The following is a 25,402-nucleotide window of genomic DNA, read 5'->3' on the forward strand; positions in this document are numbered from 1 at the left end:
CTCCAGCTTTCCTCGAGGACTATTCGCCTACCTTCAATATTAATGTTATTGTTATATAACATCCTACAATACAATTGATTGGCTCTTGGGAACATAAAAGAAACTTGTATTATCTTTTAAAATCTGAACAATTGGCTCCCTTGGGGAAACAAATGGCTGCAGATCTAACTTTTATGGTGTAAGAAAATGTTCTTGGGAAAAGTGAGAGCTATACTCTAACTTTATAGTATATTATAATGTATTATAATATATTAGATTCCATAGCGCCAGAGGCTGTGGTTTTACAGAACAACTACAAAACTGAAATCCAGGAAAGATTTATTTTCCCACAGTACAGTGGGTGTTTTTTTTTGTTTGGTTTTGTTTTGTTTTCAATATTCTGACAATTTCTGCCTTTTAATCAGGCTGTCTCATTTGTTAATGTCTAATGCAATTATCCACATGGTTGGTTGAAGTCTGCCACTTTATTTTTTACATACTACTTGGTTGCCCTAGATATTACGATTTACATCCTTGATTTTTTATAGTTCAATTATAGTTAATGCAATATTTCATGAGAATATATATGAAAACATTAAAATCTTGCTCATTCTTTGTTATAATTCTTAAATGTATCACACATACATTCATTATAAATCCTGTAAGATAATGTTATATTCTTGTTTTATACAATCATGTTTTTAAAGAAATTGAGATAAAATAAGAACAAGGGAAAATAGTATTTTGCATTTACTAGATAATTAGCATTTACAATGCTAGTCTTTCTTTACTGAATATATGTATGACTGTTGACCTGGCACAATTTTCCTTTAGCTCGAAGAACTTCTTTTTGACTTTCTTGTAATGCAGGTCCGTTAGAGATAAATGCCTTTAGCTTAGTTTAAAATATCTTTATCACTTCTTGGTTACGGAAAGGTATTTATTCTGTATAGAATTTGAGGTTGACTTTAAAAAAATTACGCACTTTATTTTTTTTGAGACAGGAGCTCACTCCACTCGCTCAGGCTGGAGTGCAGTGGCTTGATCTTGGCTCACTGAAGCCTTGACTTCTTGGGTTCAGGTGAGTTTCCCATCTCAGCCTCCTTAGCAGCTGGGACTAAAGGCATGTGCCACCACACCAGCTAATTTTTTATATTTTTAGTGGATATGGGTATTGCCATGTTGCCCAGGCTGGGATGCACTTTAAATGTGTGTTCATTTTCTTCTGTCTTTCAGGGTTTCTGGTGAAAAAGTCAACTCTTAATTGGATTTTTATTACCATGTTTGTAATATGGCAATTGTCTTTTGCAGCTTTCAAGAGGCAATTGACTCTTAATAATTTATGTTTCTCAGCATGACTCCTTTGTGTATAGTCTACTTCATGTTTGACTAACTTCTGTCTGCAAATTTGTTTCATTAAATTTGGGAAAGTCCAGTTTATGATATGTTCATATATAATTTTTTCTGCCCTATGCTTTCTCCACTGTTACTAAAATTATATATATGTTGGACATTTGAATAACATCTAACAATTGCCTGAGATCAGTTTTTTTCTTTTCAATATTTATTCTTTCTGTTCTTCACCTTGGGTGAACTCTGTTGGTATACTTGAAAGTTCACTTTCTTTCTACTCTGCCATGTGCATTAAGCTCTTAAGTCCACCCAGTGATTTTTTTTCAAATTTCAGAAATTGTATTTTTTTTTAGCTCTAGAACGTCTTTCTCCTTCTCTTGCTGAGATTTCCTATTACTCGCTGAGAATTTTTTATATTAAAAACCTATTTTGTCTATTTTGTAAAACATACATGTAAGATAATCTATACAAACTATTTTTATTTTTTTCTTTGATGATAGTTATAATAGCCACTTTTAGAATTTTTTTCTGTTAGTTCTAAACACATGGTTATTTTAGGGTCGAAACTGTTGATTTTCCTTTCTCTTGAACCTATGCTATGTGTTCTTGGATTTTTGCATGTTAGTAATTTTGGCATTATATTATAGCTATTATAAAAGTTAAATTTTAGAGATTCTAAATTTCATCATTTTTCTGTAAGTGTTGTTTCTCTTGTTATAGTAGAATTTTTTGTTTGTTTGTTTTGGTAGGATTGAACTGCAAACCTTTTTTTACTTGGGTGGTAGCTCCTATATTATTTCATACATTTGTCATTACAAGAGTTGTCTTGAGTCTTTTCTGCACGTGTGCTTAAGGTATTAGTTGGGCATGTGAGAAGGTAAAGTTTTGAGAGCCCCCCCTCTTTGGCTCTTTCCCTTTTAAACATTTCCCCATTCTTTTTAACAAATCCTGGTTTCCTTACTTCACTTTTACAACTCCTTACATTAAAAAAAAAAAAACAAAAAACACTTTTTCCATGTGTGTCCCTGTCACAACTGTGAGCACTGCTTGTACTGTCCTTAGATGTAGTCCAAAACCCACAGTGACAGTAATTTACTCTGCCTACCTACCCTTCTACAGGTAAGCAAAAACTCTGCTATAGAACCTGCCTACTTCTATTCACCCTCTGGTACCTTCAGATAGTTGCTTATTGTATTATATACGTGTTTTATAATTTTCTTCAGGGATTTGCTCACTCAATTCTTACTGTGAAAACTGGAATCAAAAATGTTATTCCCTTTTTGTTTAATGAAATATCCAAAATAAGACTAGGCTTTCATCTTATCTGAAGCTCTCAAGTAACTTGGTTTATAAGATATAAAACATCTCAAACTATGTTCTTGGGATTTTTCCTAATTTTCAAGAATTCACAGCATCTCTATTACACAAAACTTCCTGAAACCCTTTATATCATGTTTTGTGAAGAAGAGCCTCACATGAAAATTGTCCTAGAAAACCAGTTTTTCTACTATCTTTTACTTCTTACAGTAATTGCAAAATTCTGTTCTCTTTTCATTCCATTTACATTGTTCATTCATTAACAATCATTTAATGACCGGTAACTATGTTCCAGTAATTGTTAAATTCCAAAACAAAAGAACTAACCAGGAAGATCCAAACCCTGAATTGTGTTCTTTGAAAGTAGTTTTGAAAACAAATGTGTAAGCAAATAAATTGTAAAACACTTTTAAAATTGTTATTACACAAGTACCAAAAAAGCTAGGAAAGTGAAGGAAATTTTTACCTCTGTTTTAAGGTGGAAGGTAAAACTTTATAGAGGGCAAGGACATTTGAATTCGTTCTTGAAAAATGACAAGATGTTTTCCAAATAACAGCTGTGGCATAGAGCTTTCCAGACAGAAATAAGAGTAAATAGAGATAATCATTTTTCCACGTATCATCCCTATTTCTCTCTGTGGCTTTTTTTTAAGCCAAAGATGCAAACATTCATCATATTAAAGTACATATTCTAAAAATGTATATCTTTTTTTCAAAATAAATGTTTTTCTATGTGTTTGACATATAAGGTACATGGAATGGATGTAGCGTTGTGTCAAGATGCATGATGCTAAACTGATAAAACTTGTCCTCCATCGTCAACAATGCAGTATAAAAAATCATTGAAGATTAAATCAAATAATGCCATGATAAAATGTATATATTAGAAAGATAGTAATAACTCCGATTATAGCATAGAGAACAAATTTGGAAAGAGAAAATTGTAACAAAGCAGACCATCTAATGCTTCTGAAGAGTGATTATAAGGATCTGAACTGCCTCAATGATAACAGGTATTGAAACTTCAGATCACATTAGGAAAATATGGCAGATGGAATTGACTTGGCAGCTAATAGGAAATATGTGCATAGAAAATATTAACGAAATAAGACTCCAATATTTTATTTTTAATAATTACATTAAAAAAAGGAAGACATTTTCAAGATGGAGGAATGAGTTTTATTTAGCCATTGTTGAGTTTGGCGTATATATTATAAATTATGACTTCTTATATCATTTAGGAAGAATATGTAGACAACAGAATAACCTGCTTTTTATTTTTTTTTGTTTGTTTTGGTAATTTACCATTATTATTTCTCCCTTGTCTCTCTCTCTCCTTAAGTCTTTAAGTGTTTCTTAACCCCTGTTTGTTTTGGTTTGTTCCAACCCTAGCCCTAACCCCCAAATTTACTGAGAAAACTTCCTAGCAATATAGACAAAATATATATTTATTAATACAATGTATGTTTATTAATTAATTTTCTTTTCTTGGATCACCAATTATTTTGTCACAAAATTCTACATAATTGGCACATGTTACAAACGTTTATTTTGGACTGCCTGCCAAAATGGCACCCACATGGGCTGGGTGAGGTGACTCAGGCCTGTAATCCCTCCCTATTGGGATGCCAAGGCAGGCAGATCACCTGAGGTCAGGAGTTCGAGACCAGCCTGACCAACATGATGCAGCCCCATCTCTACTAAAAGTATAAAAATAGCCAGGAGTGGTGGCACATGCTTGTAATCCCAGCTACTCAGGAGGCTGAAGCAAGAGAATCATTTGAACCCAGGAGGTGGAGGTTACAGTGATTCAAGATTGCACCACTGCACTCCAGTCTGGGTGATAAAGCAGGACTCTATTTCCCCCCACCAAAAAGGTACCCATGTTAACTTTGGTTCCATATACTATTCCGTAGCCACAATTTTCATCTAATTTCATTATGTTCATCTCCCAGAAAACCTTACTCACTTTCAACTTGGAGCTTATTTGCTCCAGTATCAATGTGAGATCTTTTAACCTCCGCTTGAGATATGAGATAACTAAGACTCTGCATTTTAACAACTTGCCAAACGCAGGCCCAGAGCAGTTTTTCTGATGACCATATTAACTTGCTTTCCATCATAGCATGCTTTCTCTGCAGTCAAAAATTGTGTTATTCTTGGCATTTTATTATATATTTTCTTTGATACTGGATACTAATAATCATGAACATTCCCGAGTATGCAAAATGACAACCTAATCACAAAAAATCAAATATAATCTTTAAATCATTTTTATGATAGATTTTCAAAGCTGCCTAAGAAGAAAATTATCACCTGATTTGCTGTATATATGACCTACCTTTATACTTTCTCAAATCTCATGGCTAAAAAAAGAAAGTACAATAGACAGACCTTTCATCTAATTTTCAACTTGCGACCGTGGCCTAAGCTTGTATTAAACATCAAATTCTATTAAAAACTATGAGAATGTTAAAAATAAAAACAAAGAAAAACAAAATCAAATTTCTCTGCTCCCTCTGCTATTTTAAAAATTCTGAATAGGAAAAAGATCTACATAGTAAAATAAACGTGATTCAATAAATAGCTTACATTACATTGTGAATTCCTGTATGCTTACATCAAGTTAATGCCCAGTAATTCAATTAAATGAACACAATTTAGAAGGAGAGATTTCCTTAATAATGTAGCAGTGCAGTTTCTGGGTAAAATATAAAACAGTATTTATGGTCATTTACTCAAACCTCTACTAACTTCAGTGGATATTACTTTATGAATTTCACAGTATGACACAAAAGCAAGCTCAATGAACCAGCTATTTCTCTACCAGTTGAAGATAATAAAATACTTTACTAAGTAGTCATTTGTATTAAAGTTGCCCTTCATAAAGTACTGGTGCTGTATATTTTTACTATTTGCTTCCACTCTTATGGTATGCAAATATAATTATTATACCATTTTACTGAAGTGTTCAGCATGTTTCTACACCTTCTAAATTGGTGAAAATGAATTGTGACAGCATGCAGTATTAATATAAAATGCCAGGAAAATAGCCCACATAATATAACTCTCACATTATAAGATTTAAAAATGTCAGTTTAGCTCTTGCAAACCTCCTCTTAGTTATGCACATAAGCAGAAACATGAGGCACTAAGTGTTATGTATCTTTTGAAAACGGCCCGTCTCTCTAGGGATCAGAATAGTAATACTGCTTGCAAAATAATATTTGCAGAATCAAAGAGAAGAATACTAATCTCAGTGAAATCTAAATGTATTGCTTTACTGCTATTGAAATTTAGGAAAAAGACAAGACTCTCTCTGTGAAGAATACAATGAGAAATTGACAATCTATCTGATGAGTAGGTCTATACATTTCCCTTTCAATTTTATAGAGTGTATTGAGATCTAAAAAAAAATTGTATAGGTTTATTCCTGAGAAAATACAGAGTTGAGTCACATAATAATGCTTTTGACCAATTTTGAGGCAAAATTTAAAATGAAGTAGTATGGATCCTTAAGACTACCTATAAAATTATAAGCCATGGTGCTTCAAATGGCAGTATCTTCTAGCTGTATTCAACACAGAATTTTAATTTTTGAACAAGAATATATTTACTTGGAATGATTGCTTAACTTCTTTCTTCATGACATGTTCTTCTTTACTTCTTATTCAAATTCTTATATTGTTGAATGAAAGAAACAAACGTGGAATCTTTTAGCTGTTTTCCCTACTGTGAATTATTGGGAAGACAAAGCAATTTACTGGTTTTGTTTCACTTTTTCCTATGACTAATTTTTTCCTGTAAGTAGCTGGAAGTGAGTAGCACCCACACTACATGATTGTTAAGACAGAATAAGTTAAACAAAGAGAAAGACAGGAGAAAAACTAAAATCAGTCTTTTCTGAAGCCAGATTCCTCTTTGTAGGTGTGATTACAGAGGCATTGTCAAATGGCAGCTCTGCAAAGTACTCTTGCTTATTAAACGATGGCACTAAGAAATCAGCATGAAAATCTTTGGTCTCCTACATAGAACTGACCTTATTTGTAATATCTCCATCCACCAAATAGGGATAACAAAACATATGAGAAACAAATATAAGAATTACTAATGAATATATTTAATATAAGTAAAACATTCAGAAACCTAGAAATATCCAACAAATGATAGTTTCACTGGTATCAAAAAAGTTACTCACTGTATTTAATTTTCTCTCCATTACATAAAAAATGTTAAAGTATTCTAAATACATGAATAAAAATACAAAGAAATGCCAAATATATGTGACTCTTATGAAATAAAACAAACTATATTTCTTTGCCTTACATTTTTATAGAATATCATATTTTTTTATTAAAACTCATAAGTAGATTTGAAAAAAAAAAAGCAGCAGCAGCAGAATCTTTAGTTCCAGAAGGACTTCAACTGAAATCCTGGCATTCTTATTCTAGACATTTGGGTAATCTTTCCAAACTAATTTTTTTTTTTAATTTCTCCATCTCTAAAGTGATATTTCAGGGTGGTTACTGAGAAAATACAGTAGTATTTTCTGTCCTGTCTGGGATTTAGTAAGTATCTCCAGAAGTGGAAAAAATCTATTCTATTTTTCTCCATAGATATTAATATTAATAAAGAAGATAATACTGTCTTTCTTGGATACCATTCTTTCTTTGTGGTATGCTATTTCTCTGCTTTGAAGTTATTTATCCCTCTTTGATGACAATTCTCTACACTCCGGAGTCACTTCTTCAAGTGATTTCATCCACTATTACAGGTTAACAACCAACTTCAGGTTGATTGCTCCCAAATTCAGATCTCTAGATTCTGAATACTCCTATGTACTTTATATTTTACCACAATTATACGCCCTCTATTTCACTTACACTATTCATCAACTTTTCTCATAATGCTAGTCATTCCCCTAGTGATTCCCATTACCCTATAAACTTTTCTTTGGCACCACTGAAGTTCATGTTATCTTTTACCCTTGCATGTTTTCAGTCAATAGGTAGAGCCGATTTTACTTAATAAATAATCCTCAAGCTGTTCCTATTTCTCGGCCTACTACATCAACTTGAATTTTCAGTATCTATTACCTGAAATTCTTTATTTGGCTGTCTTTTTGCATCTTTGCCTGCAAACTTCCACAAATACATACTTTGCACAGTTATCAGGCTGACCAAAATATCATGAAATGTGGCTGAAAAGCTCTTATTTTTTAAATTATGAAATGAATTTCTATCAAATATAAAAACAAAAAATTTTGTACAAAGTATCATAATATACCTTTCCTATGACCATTAAAGTTTTCAATGACCTAATGTATATGTGCCTATCCATGTTCATCTTTATCACTCACTGTTTTGCAGTTATTTTAGCAACAGCAAACTGCATTCTTTTCTGTATGCTTTTGCTCATGTCCCCACTTCCTGAAATTATCTTTTAATCTTGCTTTACTTAATTTCTACTATATTCTGTGATTCGGATCAGACTAGCTAACAGACCTATCACATGCTTTGAAAAAAATGTCTGACACTATGTTAAAGGGAGAAAATTTAAAAAATTTATATATTACATCTTATCTTTTCATTAGGTACATTCATAGCTAAGCCATGCCTTAAGATAATACTAATACCAATTAGAAATAGTTTATTGAGGATTTTTATATATCTGAACCCATGTTCAGGATTTTATAGGTATAGCCATTAAACTCAAAACAGACTGTGGCAGACATATCACTATTATCCACTGGAGGCCATCCTTAATATGCCTCTGTGATAAAAGACATATATTTGTTCATTAGATTTCCTCAGAGGGTAAAATTAAGATGTACAGAGTTTAGGTTACTTGTAGGACATCATATAACTAAGTGGTGGATCTAGGAGTTCACCCCACATGTTTCTGACTTCCAACATTATACTTCATAACACTGTGGTGTAACTTCTCTCAATGAAATAACTATGTCTGTCTGTCTGTCTATCTAATCTATCTATCTATCTATCTATCTATCTATCTATCTATCTATCTATCTATCTATCTATCTATCTGTTTTTGTCCTGATGAGTATTTAAATGCTGGCTTGACATCTAAAACAGATTAGATAGTAGACAACACTAAACAGTAACATTTTGGAAAACATACCTGGAGTAATTTACCCTCTCCCTACATTCAAATTTAAATACTCATGAAAACACAGAAAAACTTATGAGTTGTTTAAAGTAGAATGGAAACTAAGCTTAGTGATCTATAATATGCCAAACATTCATAAGCTCAGTATGACTCTATTACCAACCATAGCACCCTCCTCTTTTACCCACCTACAATAAACAAAAGAAGTCAACATTCTTCACATCTAATTAACACATTTTCCCCATAGTACTCTGGAAAGTGAGGCATGGATGCATGATTCACGGAGGGTGAATTATTTTAGTCCTTTAAGGTGCTTTGTGGCTAGAAGGATGGAAAAAGGGAATACAAGTGCTATAAGTGGATCACTTAAAGAGATAATCTATCTCTGTGGGAAGCCTGTACAGAATGAGACACTCTCTAGCCCAAGGGCAATAACTGGCTTCTGGAGCAAGATGCTGGCTATTGAAGGTGACAAGGAACTGCTTATGGCTCCTCCTGACCAAGGCTGTTTCTGTACCTGAGTCCTTCAGGAGATAGGAAAGAAAACTAGCCAGGAATGTAAATGAAGCTGCTTTTAAATAACAATTCTATGAAAACAAAACAAAACAACAACAAAAAAACAAAAACAGAGATGGTTGCATTTACTTCCAAGACAATATATTTTATATCTACATTAAGCAGAATAGGATTGGTGACTTAGTTGTTATACAAAAATGACAGTTGCATTTACTTTTGAAAATCTGTGTTTGTGATTACAAAACTTGAGTCTATCAAAAAGGAGAATATTTTCTGCCACCCTATCAGTTACTCCCTTCCTCAGTGGTTTAGGGGCTTCTGTGGGCATTTCGAGCCCTTATCAATGTCCAGTATTCCTCTCTTCCCAGGCGCATGGAACAGTGGCACTTTTCTGTTGCCTTGAAGTTGTAGCCATTAGACTGCACTGGCCAGTCAAATGTGAGTGGTGATATGAATCACTTTCAGGAAACATTTAATTGCCAGACTGCAACTCTCCTGTGTTCTCTTCTCCAGCCCAAAGGCTGCCTTAAGCTTTTGAGGTCACAGGTTTTTACCATATCATTACTTAGCCTAACCCAAGTGAACCAAATGAACCAACCAAATGAACCAAATGAATGAATGAAAACTGCTTTCTTTCTAGCTGGAACTCTCTCCAACATGATCCCAAATTAGACAAAGTACCTTCTAAAGCTATTTATGTACCATCATTTCCATAATTAAAACAGGTATAGGACAAACATGGGTAGATGGTAGAATTTGCTGTCATAGACATTAAGGGAACTGGAGAAAAGGCATTGAAAGACATTGTGATCAGTAAATGCTAAGTGTTGTGCCTTTTCACTCTCTAATTACATAAAGGGAGTAATTTACAGACTGCTTCACATTACCCAAAATATCTGTCCCGCAGTCAATTGAACATAAATTTTCAAGAATAAGTCCCTCCTCACATGAACCACAGCAGGAAATAAAAAGCAGTAAGAGGAATTAGACTAGCTGACTTGAGGACCAAAATACCATCCATTTAATATTAGAGAGTTCAACAACAAAAACATAATATACTTTATGTTTATACGAAGAACTGCATGTTTAGGTTATTCAAGAAATAGGAAAAGCAGACAACAGAAAAGAAGGGGCAACTGAAAGAATTTCCAAGGAAGAATCTGACATAAAAAAGAATTAAATATGTTATTAATGCCCTAGGCACTGATAGATGTCCTAGAGATAGAGCTATGACTAGCAATACCAGATTTGTTTTTATTACATGAAAAATATTTTGAGGAGGCTGTGGAATGTGGTGAATTATTACATCTAGAGGCAGAAGGAAGCAAAACAATGACATAAAAAGGAAAGCAAAACTTGAACCAGATACTTACAGACAATAACTACAAGAGATAAATAAAACTGATAGTACGAGGAAGAATGGGGAAGGATTGTGGTTGCTGGTGATTTAGAGTCAGAAGGCTGGGAAGGTCTCTCTAGAAGAAGAAAGTTAACTGAGATTCAAATGATATGAATAATCCAGTGTTTTGAGGTTTTGGTCTCTGAGGTGAGATCACGTTGGCAGCATTTGAGGTGTAGAAAGTATTCTAGTGAAACTGAAGTGTTCTGAGCCTGAGAAGAATTGTATGAAATGATGTAGGAGATGTGGGCTGGGCCTTTTTGTGACAGATGCTGGTAGTCACATCATGAGGACCTAGTTAGGCTTCATTTAGAAAATGCATCCGAATTATGAACTACTAGTCCAAATACATTTAAAATATTCTGGTGTATTTTGCAAAGTTAAATACTTCTCTTGTTAATTATGTCTGTTTAGATAGGTCTTGTTAATGAGACAAGAAACACCTGTGTTTGGCTTGCCATGAAGAATTATACTGGCTGTTTTGACCTCTGGAGGAAGGCTGAGCCCTGTGGCATCACATGTGTTTGCAGCTCGTCAAGCTGGCTAGATATCCCACCTCTCCATGCCCTATAGCTCTGTCTCTGAACCTGTGATTGCTGTGAATTGTGTCATCTGCACACAGTTCACTAACCAGTTATGTATAGAGTGGTTATGCTACATTTAGTAGTTTGTGTTTTATTCTGACAGTTGGAAAGCCACAAGAGAGTTTTAAGTTGGGGAGTAACAAATAAATCTATAATTTAATGGGACTACCTTGCCTGCTTTGTGACAAATGGATCACTAGAAGGCAGAAATTGTAGTAGGGTGACCAGTTTGAAGGATGTTGAAATGACTGCAAATAAACAAGTTTCACAGGTTCTTTAAGAAAAAAAAAAAAAGAAATAGCTGACAATTCTATGCCCAATCAAGTTGTCATTGAGATAAAGTTAACAGAATGTTTGTTAATATATAAAATGTTTAAATTAAATGTTAAATATATTAAATAAAATCTATTGTAAAAATAAAGCTCTATGTTAAAGCAAAAGGAATAATGGAAATGGAATGAGGGAAGAAAACATACCAAATAAATCATGTAAAATATCAATAGTTAAGTTTTTCTCCTTTCAATTATTATTTCTAGAAGAACTACTTTATGTATTATTTTTATACACCTAAAGCTTCTAGTTAAGAAATTGCTGCTCTAAGACTTGAGCTTCTGCCAGTGAATACTACTGTAGCACATAGGGCTTAGGAAGTGGGCAGCGTGCTTGGGAATACCATTATCTTAGAGACATTTGCAAAAGTTCAAAACTAAACATGTGTAAGTTACTTCCAGTAAAAGTCATCATCTTATACCAAGGCACAAGGAGCTACCAAGTCTAAACCTTAACACAAAGAGAAACAGCAATAGAACTGGTGACTGCAGGGTTTCAGAAACCAACAAAACCAATCATATTATGATTCAAATATAGGTAAACTTGAGTCATTATCACTTGTTTAAGCATTGATGGTCATCATTCACCCAGATGTACATTCTACTCAATCTAGTATTCCCAAGCACTTTTAGGGTCCTCCATTGGGGTTGGCCACACTCTGGTAAAAAGAATCCCATTTTTAAAATTTCTTAGCCTTTTTATCTTTTTTTTTTTTTTTTTTTTTTTGCCTAAATCAGTTGTTCTCAACCCTGAATTCACATAATATTGAATCACTCTTTGATATTAAAAACAAACAAAAATAGCTAGGCATGGTGGTATACACCTGTGGTTCCAGCTACTTGGGAGGCTGAGGTGGGAGAATCACTTGAGCCTGGAAGGTAGTGGCTGAGCTGTAATTGTGACACTGCATTCCAGCCTGGGTAACAGAACAAGACCCTGGCTCAAAAAGCAAACAAAGCCTGTAATCCTAGCACTTTGGGAGGCCGAGGTGGGCGGATCACGAGGTCAGGAGATCGAGACCAGCCTGGCTAACACCGTGAACCCCCCGCCCACCCCCCCCCCGTCTCTACTAAAAATACAAAAAATTAGCCGCCGGGCGGGGTGGCGGGCGCCTGTAGTCCCAGCTACTCAGGAGGCTGAGGCAGGAGAATGGCGCGAAACCGGGAGGCGGAGCTTGCAGTGAGCCGAGATCGCGCCACTGCACTCCAGCCTGGGTGACAGAGCGAGACTCTGTCTCAAAAAAAACAAAAAACAAAAAAAAAACAAATTTAAAAAAAACCCCAACCAACCAAACTAAAAACACAACACTCACAAAAAAGAAGCAAGGAAACAAACAAATGAAAATCTACCTCTTCCCCATATGAAGACGGGTTTAAATCAGAAAACATACTTTGAAACAACACCTTCAGAAAACAAGCTTCCTCTGCGGCCTTCTTAAGGCTCTTCTCTTACACATCACATATGTCAGAGACAAGGACTGACATGGCTCATTATCAATGCTTCCAGACATTACTCTTTTTCTTTAAATAAGCAAAAAAAAAAAAAAAAAAAAAGTCTTTGGTTCCTTTAAGATATATATTGTCTTTCCATACCAGTGTGTCACACACTTTAGTGCAAACCATGTGGAGTTTGTATTAAAATGTAAAATGCAGTGCAGACTATGATTCAGTAAGATTGGAATAGACAAGATTCTGCACTTCTAAAAACTCAGAGGGACTCCAGTGCTGCTGGTCCATGGGATACACCTAAAAAGCACAAGCCAATATCATCCTCTCTTTCTGTGAATCACCTCTTCACCCTCCCATTCTTTTGCTCAATTTTAGCCTCTCGTTCACAGACTTTGTTTCTTCCCCATCTCCTTTTATCAATCCCAATGATATAAACATCTATATAGATGAAATAATCTCAACCTGAACATTTTTATATTAATAATCTAACATTCAATGATGTTTCCCTCTACTTCACCTTAACACTTGTACCTTATCAACAAGAAACAAGACTACATTTGATATGTCTATTTTAAATATCTGGTTTTCATCTTCCGTTCTGCTGCACCCTCCTATGTCCCATATTCTTACAATTCTCCTGATATTGTACATTCATTGCCATCATTTCCTGAATTCATTAAGTCCCTGAACATTTTGACTCTACTACTTTCTCAGAAGGGCCCTTCTTGTCATTCTTGGTGGGGAGCAGAGGCACATGAGAATCCTATTCTTTCTGGTATCTGCATGAGCAGTCAGCCCACTAACCACTGAGCAATTTGTTTCACGTGAATCTTGTCAGTGGCCAAGACACTTGTGCACATTGATCTTGACTGACCCAAAAGTGTATACACCAAGTAAGGGAACAGTCTTCTCTGTTTAGAGATGGGGATGAAACTTATACAGTTGAAAAAGGAGACAAAGGAAGAGAACAAATGGGGAACATTTGAGTCTCTATTTTCATTAAGATGGAATTAGGCATCAGATTATCTAAGTTTCCAGCCTTATTTCATCAAATCCTAATTCTGGTACTAGGCTAATTATTACTAAATTTTCATGTGGTATGCTTTGCTAATCGCTTCTTGTATTTTCATGAGTGTCTTACTGGAAATTTGTGAAAAAACATGTCAATCGTATCAGGACATGATTTTAAGGTAGAAGCTAAAAAATAATTCAGAATATTTTGGGGGGAGTGAGTGATTAGAGAACATGTATAATGGAGAATGATCAGCTCTGGAGCGTGTTTACTTTAGCAGTGAATGCCCTAATCTACAATTACTTGCATGTTTCTTGGAACATTTTCTTCTCTCTGTATTCTACTACTCTGCAGTGATACATGTATAATAAATTGCCATAGTGATTTGGAATTTTAAAGCAATTCAGGTTAGGCTATAGTATCTCAAAGCCTAGGTAAAATTTAAAGCAGAACACAATTTACTTAGGTTATTTTCATTTTCTGCTTAGTCTCACCTTTACTTATTTCTTATTATTAGTCTTCCTGTTTGTTTCATATAGCTAATTTATTTTTGTTTGCAACCTGAAAAAAAAAGAACACTAAAACTAAATTTGGAAAAAAAGTCATAAAATTTCTTATATCATGCCTTATGCCTAATATATTTAAAATGACTTAAGAGAAAATAGCCACCTATGTCTTTTAGATAATTTGTAAAATAAGCTTTCATATGAGGTGTAATGGAAGAGGTCTCATATTGAATCTTGAATTGGGACAGATATTAAAATATCAGAATCCCAAAAAATTGTTTTAACAAGTAAAACATTAAATAAAGTACAGAATAATATATGCACAGAAATGAATATACTAAAAAAGCAGGTTTTTCAAATGTAGTCCAGAATAACTTGGCTTTCACAATATAATAAAAAGGGGATTTGCCACACCAGAAGAAACCATTCATACGTATCACCCCACTTGTTTTTTCCTAATAATAATGTTTATAATTCAGACAGGTCTTCAAAGACAGGGACCTAATTGGGCTTATGCACTGGACTGGTAGACATAATAAGGTGAAAGTTATGAAGAGAGTGTCAATGAGAAAATTTGATAGTCTTGAAACGTAACATATTAATTTGCAGTCTTATCTCAGCAAAACAAGTAACTATCTTATTTTTTGAAATTCGTACTGTTTATCATAGGAAAAAAAGTGTGGTCCCATTAATGTTTAACATAGGAAATTATGTTAGTTTCAGTTTTCACACACCACTGAACTGTCTTTTGATTCCATAGTTTGAAATTATAAAATGTGGAATAATTAAACATTTATTGAAGTTATAAAAAGTGAGAAAAATATAATTTTGAGTCAAGTTTTCACAAACTAAAACTATTTTCTGTTTTACTCTTAAATCTGAGTAAATCATCTAAAATCTTTAAATATCAATTTTAGAAATAAAATGAAAATAATAACTTGTTTGAAAATTTAACAATGATTATGTGAGAAATAATGCAACAACATGTTGAGTTCAGTGCCTGGCAATAGATATACATCTATCCATTTATTCAGTAATATTTGAACATAGATATTATGAGCATATATTAATATGAAGACACAATTAGTTGTGATTTCTAAAAACATAAATACAGACAAAAATGATTTTTATGAGTACTTGCAGCTATGCTATGTCTATTTAACTTAAATATAAAGCTCATATAAATAAAGGGAAACTTGAGCAACTGTAATTTTAAATTCCAAAGAGACTTCTTGACTAATTGCTACGTAAACATCCTTTCTTCGACTGGGGAAAAAGTGAATGTACAAACATTAAAAAAATTTGTTCACCCTAATGTTGTATCCTAATGCAAAGCTTGAGCTATTATTTTTCTAAAGAGATATTTTAAAATAAATTACAAAAGAGGAAGAATGAAAGCATAATGTATTCTGTAATACAAGTATGTTTTACTTTGTGTTAAATTTATTTTTTGCTGCTTTTAATATACCTTATTAGAAAATAGAGGAAGTCACCTCACATTGCCATAAATGAGAAAAAGTTGTAATTAAATATAATTAATTGAATTAAGTTGCGTATATGGACAGAATATATAAGGACACTTCCCCTTCCACCAGGAAAGCAAAGAAATAAAAGGTCCTTTGAACAGAGCTTGACCTTCTAAGACAGTTTGTGATAGGAATTCACTGCTCAAACCTATGAAATAATTGCAATTGAGGAAGGAAACAATACAAGAGCAGAAGGTTGACAAACCAGAGTGGCTAATATATGTTTATTACTTAATGTTATGTCTTTTCAAAAGTGAAAGCAGCTTTGGTGAAAAACTTCCAATTGGTGGCTATTTCTTGGTTTTCTTAATCTTTCACCAGCTGACTTATAACACCCACCCACACACACACACTCCAGTTTAGTCTGCCAAAGAGAAAAGTTTATCATATTTGGCCAAGAATTTCCCTAAATTCTGAAATGGTGAAAACATTCACTTTATCAGAAGGATGTTCATAATGTTAAATTAACATTTAAAGCAAGCCAGGCCTGTAATCCCAGCACTTTGGGAGGCCAAGGCAAGCAGATCCCTTGAGCTCAGGAGTTCAAGATCAGCCTGGGCAACATGGTGAAATCTCATCTCTACGAAACAGACAAAAATTGGCAGGGCTGGTGGCATGCACCTGTGGTCCCAGCTACTTGGGAAGCTGAGGTAGGCGGATCCCTTGAGCCTAGGAGTCCAGGCTGCAATCAGCCTAGATTGTACCACTGTACTCCAGCCTCAGTTACAAAGTGAGACACTGTCTCAAAAATAAAAATATAAGGGAATAAATAAATGTAAAAAAAAACATTGAAAGCAAAAGGGACTTTGTAGACCTCCTACACATGCATACAAATAAGAATTTATCATTCAGCTTGATGTTCGCTTTGTCACATTGAGAAAATTTAAATATTATTTCCAGATGAATAAATTTGTTGCATTAAGTGTCAATGGTACACTGAAGCGAGAATGTGATTTGAACTCAAGAGTCTTTAGAAATTTGTATCAAAAGATAATGTGCATGCTTAATTTTTATATGTAATTCACAAATTATAAAATATAATTTGTCAGAATAAAAAATGGAGTTTTGTACTTACATTTGAGGTTTTATAATTTTATTACAACTTAAACATCTCCATGTCTAATGAACAATATATGCATTACTTCTCCTGACTACATCAATCTGCATTAAATCATAGTGACAGTTGCATTAAATCATAGTGACTGTTACATTAACAGCTAAATGCAAATAGTTCTCTTCATTTAGGAACATGCTTGTTAATCAGAATTACACAAATCTTGTACATCTCCAGAAACTAACACTGACCTAGAACTTAATTGTTCATCTAAATGCTCTGTGAAGTGTTTGAATAGGTGTAATTTATTTACTTAGAAATTACCAACACAGATGCTCTCCCCCATTACACACCTCTTTTGTATTCAACTATGATTTAATGGTTTCTTGTACAAAACCAGTCCAAGCCAATTAAAAAGCAAATAAATAGTCACAGTGGAGGGTAAATTGCCTTTTCTGCCTTCTTGAAGCATGTGTGCACCACTAAGATAAGATGTTGTCAATCTGTTAAAATCTCAGTGAATCCATCCTTCTTCACTGCTAGTAGCAGGAAAGCTTTAACACTTTGAACAACTAGGAAGGGTCATTTGTCTAAGTTGTGGCAAAGCCTAAGGGGCAGAAAGGCCATAGTATTTCCTGCAACACATTAATCTAGACTTTAAAATAATGGAAAATGTTCCAAAAGTGTCACTGTTAAACACACTGTTGTTGGCTTAATTCAACTTCCTTTTTCCCTTCATTTATTCAAGATAAAATAATGCTGTACATTTTATTTACAAACATGAAGCAAAGCCAATGTCATTAGGATTGTTCAGTGTAGACAATTCATCTATATAGTCTCAATGAAACCAGTTGCTAAGCCCCCATCTCAAGTAACTTAATGCTGTCACTTCCTCATCAATTCCTTTGTCCCCCGCTGCCCATTTGCAGTTGTTTAGAATTTTGTATCTGTTGCCTAGAACAATAATGGGTATTATGTTGAAGTTATCAATGACAGAAATTTTTAAGCACATTAATTATGCAGTTCTATTTCAATGTTACCAATGTTCTTTCGATAATATATGTCTATTATTTCTATTTTGAATTGCATTTATTATAGACTAAAGCTGTTGTAATAAAGAATCCGACCAAAATTTTGAATGTTTGATGGCTTACAGCTTCTACATTTCACTCCTCCTTGCTCTCCTACTCCCTCACATCTATAAAAAGTGGATAAGAAAGTCTGTGTGCTTCCTACTTTGGCACAGGTCAGAAGCTCAAACCATGTAAACCCCTTCCCCTCCTGGCCCCACCTCCTAACAATAAGGATCCAAAGACAATCTCCCTTCCCTTGCTTTTAGGCCAATTTAGGAGGCCTGCCTTCCTCTCTTCAGAAAAGCCCCATTATGTGAGTAACAAAACTTTTTGTGTGCTCTTGGGGTATGTGTGGCTTTATCAGTCTCTACATCTGAACCAAATTGTGGGTAGGAATCTAGCCTGCATCTTCTGGTTGTATACAATGGTTTTATAATTTACGTATGCATATGAAGTACCTGGTAAGATTATAAAGCATAGATTCCTAAACCTTCTGCAAGTTTGTGAATTGGACACTCTAGTGAGACACCAACAAGTCAGTGTTTTGTTTCTTTTTGTTGTTTGTTTTTTACAGATTTGGGGTATCAACATTTTACCTTTTATACCCATTTCTTGGATAAACTTATTAACTCTTTCATTTAAAGTCTTGCTTTACCTTGTGCATTATTCTCCCACTCTTCTTTAAGGCTTAAATCTTTGTATCTTCAATGACAATAAGACTTTAGCACAGGAATGTGCTCAATTTTACTTCTATCTCAGAACTAATCAAGTAAAACTTGAGAAATATTAGCAACAATAATAAATAGAAATGTCATCATGGTTTCTTATGTCAATGCTAACTCTAAATTTGACAAATTTCTGGTTTCTAGCTTGATTTAGAGATGGATCCTAAATAGGCTGCTTGAATTTTCCATCACGTCTAATTCTTTGTTGCGTGTAGTTTTTAAGTGCCAGTTAATAGGCAAGCACCTGCCTGACCACATCAGCAACACCAGAGGCAGAAGGCATTATTAAAACACAGATTTTTGGGCCCACTCCACAGATAAGTTGGTGTAGGGTCCACAAAAAACGATTTTTAAAGAAGCACCCCTTCAGGATTCTTATGCAGTTTATAGGAATACTAGTTAGTAATGAATGTGTTCTGGAGCCTCAAAATATTTTAGAGCAGGAAGCTGACACTTATTGTGCCAAGTTTTCTCTCCAACTCTTGCAGCCCAGCATGTCAACTGATGAAAAAGTGCTGGCATTCCAAAAAGCCTGTGGGATGGTGCTCAGAAAGCCCCTGCTAGGAGCTAGATTGGATTATCTCAACTCATACCTCTCAGCTAACAGGTGGCACCCTGCTGAAAGCTGTTGACCTGAGGCTCTTTTGGATTGTGGTAAGAGTGTGAATTGTGATCCATCACTCTGGAGAACCCTGATCAGAGGCTATTAGCAATGCACATGGTCTTGGCAATTGATAGAAAAAGGAACACTGCGCCAGGGGAAGCTTGCGACAATGAAAACTGTCTCAAAATTCTTCTTTATATCAGCAATCCTAACTCTAGAATCATCAAAATATAACTAGGTTTTACTGTGTGTGAAAATGTGAGAATTCCAATCAACACAGTTGTACTACTTAAATCCTTCAGTTAGAAGAAAAATACTAAAAAAAATACTAAATAAACGAACAGATTTTTTATGAATTTTACACTGTAATTTCCCTTACACCTAGTAGGGAAGAATATTTGAATTTCTAGAAATAATGTATGTATTTACCTACATATAAAAATAAAATTAAGACTTTACATAACACCCACCTTTAATCAACGTAACATTTTCTGACATTTATGCATTTTCAGAAAAGAAACAACTAGCCTGCAAAGCAATTGTTAAATTTTAAATGTAGGCCTCCAAAATACAATAAAGAAACTACAGAAAACAGAAGCCTATCAACACAGTAAACATTTGCAATGGTTTTAATATAACCATAATTATAAACTGAAGAACACTAAATGATTTTAGTGTTTTCTATCTGAAAATATACACTGGTGGTGGTAATTATATAACAGCATGATTAATAGCATGTCTTGTAATAATTATTTATAAATTAGGCACCACGTTTTCAAATCCCTCAGAATTAGCAAGGTAAAACTTTTATCAACACATTAAGTTTACTCTACTCTTACGCAGTGAGGGCCAGAGAGTCATACAAAAATAAATAGATGGTCTAGTTCAGTAAATGTCCTTAGAAAAGCAATGAGAATATATTCTTCATTCAGAATACCAAAATATTATGTTTTACAAATGTATATTCTCTGCATACCTATTTTTGTATTGACATGTATAATCATATTGTAACTGTATTACATAAAGAAATAATGCATTTTATATGTTCACAACATCCTATAAAAAAGGCAAGAAGCAGCTAGAGAAAATTAGATGTTCAAAGAAACAAAATTTAAAAAATGAAATTATGTACATTTCTTATAAAACAAGAACAATTAGTAATTATAGTATAACAGAGGAACTGAGAAAAGAGAATAAAATTATCTATAATGAGCATTAAAACTGTCTGCCATTTGACTTTGAGAGACACATTCTCTTTACTATATTGCACAGTATACATGTCTGTCCTTTGCTCTCTTGCTCTGAAAGGACACACCATTCCTGTACTTTAAGGCTATATAGGCAAACTTAACTTGTGCTCTTGTGGGACAGTATTTCTGTTTTCCAAGGCTGTTTACTATACAAGCATCCTTGATAATGTAGTCAGGAAAAGAAGTTAAGTGTTTCTGCTTATAAGATATTCAGAAACCTGAGACTGATGGAGAACTATCTCCCAACTATATACTGAAAGAAGTTGTGTTTTAACTAATAACATAAGTGCAGTCTAACCATGTGAAATTTTTGTAGAAACATGAATACACATAAGATATAAACTAACATGACTTTCTTAGATTGAAAAGTTACAATGTGTAGAGAATCCAATAGTGTTTGAATATTTTAATACAATAATTTCACCTTGAGAAAAATTATGCTGATGACTTAACAAAAAGAACAGAAATATATTAATGGAAAAACAATTTACTGTAGCTGTGTTATTGTCCTGAAACAGGAAGCCTGTGTATCTAATAATAAGGTGGTATTGCATCATGTGTAAATATATAAAATGAGACTTTTTCAGGCAGGCATTGAACACATGTTTACTCAGACTTTTAATGAGGTGTGTGAGAGAATAGCAGTGGTCCCTTCAGTATCCATTTCTTCATTTTCTTAGGCATATCATCTCCCAAATGAAGAGCCAGGGTGATGGGCTAAGACCTCATATATTAAATATGTACAGAAAAAAATGTGTGTGCAACTTTCCTCTCACTGTTTGTGCAGAACTTTCTCTATTTTATCTTCCTATAAATTGCTTGTACAATACTTTATTTTATCTTCCTATAAGCAAATACACAGACATATCAGACATCTAGTTTTAATCAATCAAATAATAGTAATAACTTACATGATGAAAGATCCCAAAATGGAAGCAATTGTCTTTCTGAATGACTTTTTGGTAAGTAAATCTGGTCTTCCAGTAAGAACTTCCCATGGTCAAACTATTAAGAGATGAATAAATATTTATCTTACGCAAATCATTACATTTTGGGGTCTAATTTTTACAGCAGCTTAACCTTTACCATATCCGATCAAGGTAGGAAAAAGAAAAATACTCAAAGTTATATTTACAGAGTAATCTAAAATAAATATTAACAGAAAGGAGAAGTGAGAGATTGAGAAGCAAAACCAAGGATACCCATTGTCACTACACCTATTCAATATAATATTGAAAGTCCTAGCTAGAACAATCAGGCAAGTGAAGTTAATAAAAGGCATCTCAATAAGAAAAGAACTTGAACTATCTTTCTTCAATGACAATACGATTTTATACCTAGATAACACTAAAAGACTCTGCCAAAAAGCTCCTAGAACTGATAAACAACTTCAGTAAAGTTTCACAGTACAAAATCAGTGTACAAAAATCAGTAGCATTTCCATACACAAAGTTTAAGCTGAGTCAAATCAAGAATGCAATTCTATTTACATTAGCTAAAAAGAATAAAATAAGCAAGAATACAGCTAACCAAGGAGGAGAAAGAGCTCTTCAAAGAGAACTACGAAATGCTCCTGAGAGATTACACAAATAAATGGAGAAGCATCCCATGGTCATGGATCAAAAGAATCAATATTACTAAGATGGCTGAACTGCCCAAAGCAATGTACAGATTCAGCATTATTTCTACCATACTAACAACTTTATTTTTCACAGAATTAGAAGAAACTATTCTGAAATTCATATGGAACAAAAGAAGAGCCTGAATGGCCCAAGCAATCCTTAGCAAAAAGAACAATGCTGGAAATTTCACATTACCCAACCTCAGACTATGCTACAAGGCTGCAGTAAACAAAACAGCATGGAACTGGTACAATAGACACATAGACCAATGGAACAGAATAAAGAGACCAGATTAAGTCACACAGCTACAGCCATTTCATTTTTGACAAATTTTACAAAAATAATCAATGAGGAGAAGACTCCATATTCAATAAATGGTGGGTGCTGAGATAACTGGCTATCCATATGCAGAAGAGTGAAGTTGGACTCCCTATCTATCACCACATACAAATATCAATTCAAGATGGATTAAATAAAGATTTAAATGTAAGACCTCAAACTATAAATATCCTAGAAAGAAACCTAGGAAATATCCTTTTCAATATTGGTCTTGGCAAAGTATTTATGGCTAAATCCTTAAAAGCAACTGCAACAACAACAAAAATTGACAAGTGAAACCTAATTAAACTAAGGAGGTGCTACACAACAAGAGAAATTCTCAATAGAATAAATAGACAACCTACAGAATGGGGAAAATATTTGCAAACTATGCATTTAATGAACGTCCAGAATCTATAAGAAATTTGAAGAAAACAAAAGGCAAAAATCAAATAACCCCATTAAAAAATGGTCAAAGGACATGAACAGACACTTCTCAAAACAAGACAGACTAGTAGCCAACAAACATAAAAAAATGCTCATAATCACTAATCATCAGAGAAATGAATATCAAAACCACAATGAGATACCATCTCACACCAGTCAGAATAGCTATAATCAGAAAGTGATAAAATAACAGGTTACCTCTGAGGCTGCAGAGGAAATAAAACACTTATACATAGTTGGTGGTAATGTAAATAAGTCACTGGAGGGGCAGTTTGAAGATTCCTCAAAGAACTAAGAATTGAACTAACATTTGACCCAGCAGTCCCAATACTGGATATACACTCAACGGAAAATAAATCATTCTGCCAAAAAGACACATGCACCTGTATGTTCTTTGTAGGGTTATTCACAATATTAAAGCCACGAAATTAGCCCAGGGTATATCAACAGTGTACTGGAAAAAGAAAATGTGGTACATATACATCATAGAATCTTATATAGCCATAAAAAGAAAAAAAATCATTTCATTTGCAGCAACATGGATGTAGCTGGAAGCCATTACACTAAGTGAAGTAATCAAGAAACAGAAAACCAAATACCAGATGTTCTCACTTATAAGTGGGAGTTAAACATTAAGTATACATAGAGATAAAAATAGGAAAAAATAGACACTGGAGCCTAGTAGAGGAGGGAAACGGAGGAGGGCAAGGGCTGAAAAACTACCTCTTGAGTACTATGCTCAGTACCTTGCTGACAGATTAATTCAAACTCCAAACCTTAGCATTATGCAATATACTTATGTAATAAATCTGCACATGTACTCTCTGATTCTAAAATAAAAGTTTTAAAAAAGTTACTTTCATGAAATAAAATTAGGAATAAATATTAGCTTTCCCTTCTCATACATATTTGAAATATTTAATAACAATGGGAAAATAGTTTTTGAAGTTGTAAGACAATTGACTGCAATTAAGAAATCACAACAGGGAATACTATGCAGTCATAGAAAAGATCATGTCCTTTGTAGGGACTTGAATGGCACAGGAGGCCACTATCCTTAGCAAAGTAACACAGGAACAGAAAACCAAATACTGCATATTGTCACTTATAAGTGGGAGCTAAATAATGAGAAGAGATGGATTTATAGAATGGATCAACACACTGGGGGGCCTATCAGAGGGTAGAGGGTAGGAGGCGTGAGAGGATCAGGAAAATGACTATTTGATACTAAGCTTAATACCTAGGTGATGAAATAGTCTCTACAACAAACCCCTATGACACAAGCTTACCTATGGAACAAACGGCACATGTACCCTGGAACTAAAGTTAAAAAAAAAAAAAAAGAAAAAAAATACATCCCCATAAAGACTAAAAAAAAAATAATTAATAAGTTGTTTTTAAAAATAGTTTTAAAATATGCTAAAAAAAACTGTTTATTGTAAGTGGTAAAAATGCAATTAACTAACTCAATAAGAAAGAAAAAATACATTGACAGAAATAAACTATTTGGGACATAAATGATGAAAGACAAATTTATTTCTTAAGTTTTTATAAATTATATATACATATAAACTTTATAAAAAATATATATTTGAAGTACAATATGTTTTGGCATATATATACCCAGTAAATGATTAATACTGTCAAGCTAATTAACATATTAATCACCTCTCTTAGTTATCTTTTTGTGTGTGTGTGATGAGAAGTTAGTTTTATTGGAGAACAAAGTAGTAATTTCCCTTGAGCTTAGATAAGTCAATAAAACTATAAAGTAAGAAAGGGGGAAAGCCAGAAACAACAGAATATACATTCTTCTTATTGCCACATGGCACATACTCTAAAATTAACCACATAATCAGATATAAAACAATCATCAGCAAATGCAGAAGAACTGAAATCATACCAAAGACAATCTCAGACCATAGCACAATAAAAAATGAAAGTCAAGATTTTAAAAAAATCACTCAAAACTGTGCAATTACATGAAAATTAAACAATATGCTCCTGAATGAGTTTTGAGTAAATAATGAAATTAAGGCAGAAATCACGAAGTTCTTTGAAACTAATGAGAACAAAGATACAACACGTCAGAATCTCTGTTACATAGCTACGAGGTAGTGAGGGAAATTTATAGCACTAAGTGCTGACATCAAAATGTTAGATCTCAAAGTAACTGCCTAACATCACAACTGAAAGAATTAGAGAAGCAA

At 33.7% G+C, this 25,402-nt stretch overlaps 1 long non-coding RNA gene across 1 annotated transcript; it reads right to left on the minus strand.

The window, feature by feature from the left end:
* Positions 1 to 18,011: 18,011 nt before the first annotated feature.
* LOC129534082 (uncharacterized) lies at positions 18,012 to 21,789 on the minus strand. Its single transcript, XR_008680503.2, has 3 exons — positions 21,717 to 21,789; positions 20,026 to 20,083; positions 18,012 to 18,107 (listed from the first exon to the last, which is right to left on the minus strand). It is a non-coding gene; the product is annotated as an uncharacterized lncRNA (long non-coding RNA).
* Positions 21,790 to 25,402: the final 3,613 nt, after the last annotated feature.

The sequence above is a fragment of the Gorilla gorilla genome, chromosome 5 (genome assembly GCF_029281585.2).
Source record: "Gorilla gorilla gorilla isolate KB3781 chromosome 5, NHGRI_mGorGor1-v2.1_pri, whole genome shotgun sequence".
NCBI lineage: Eukaryota > Metazoa > Chordata > Mammalia > Primates > Hominidae > Gorilla > Gorilla gorilla.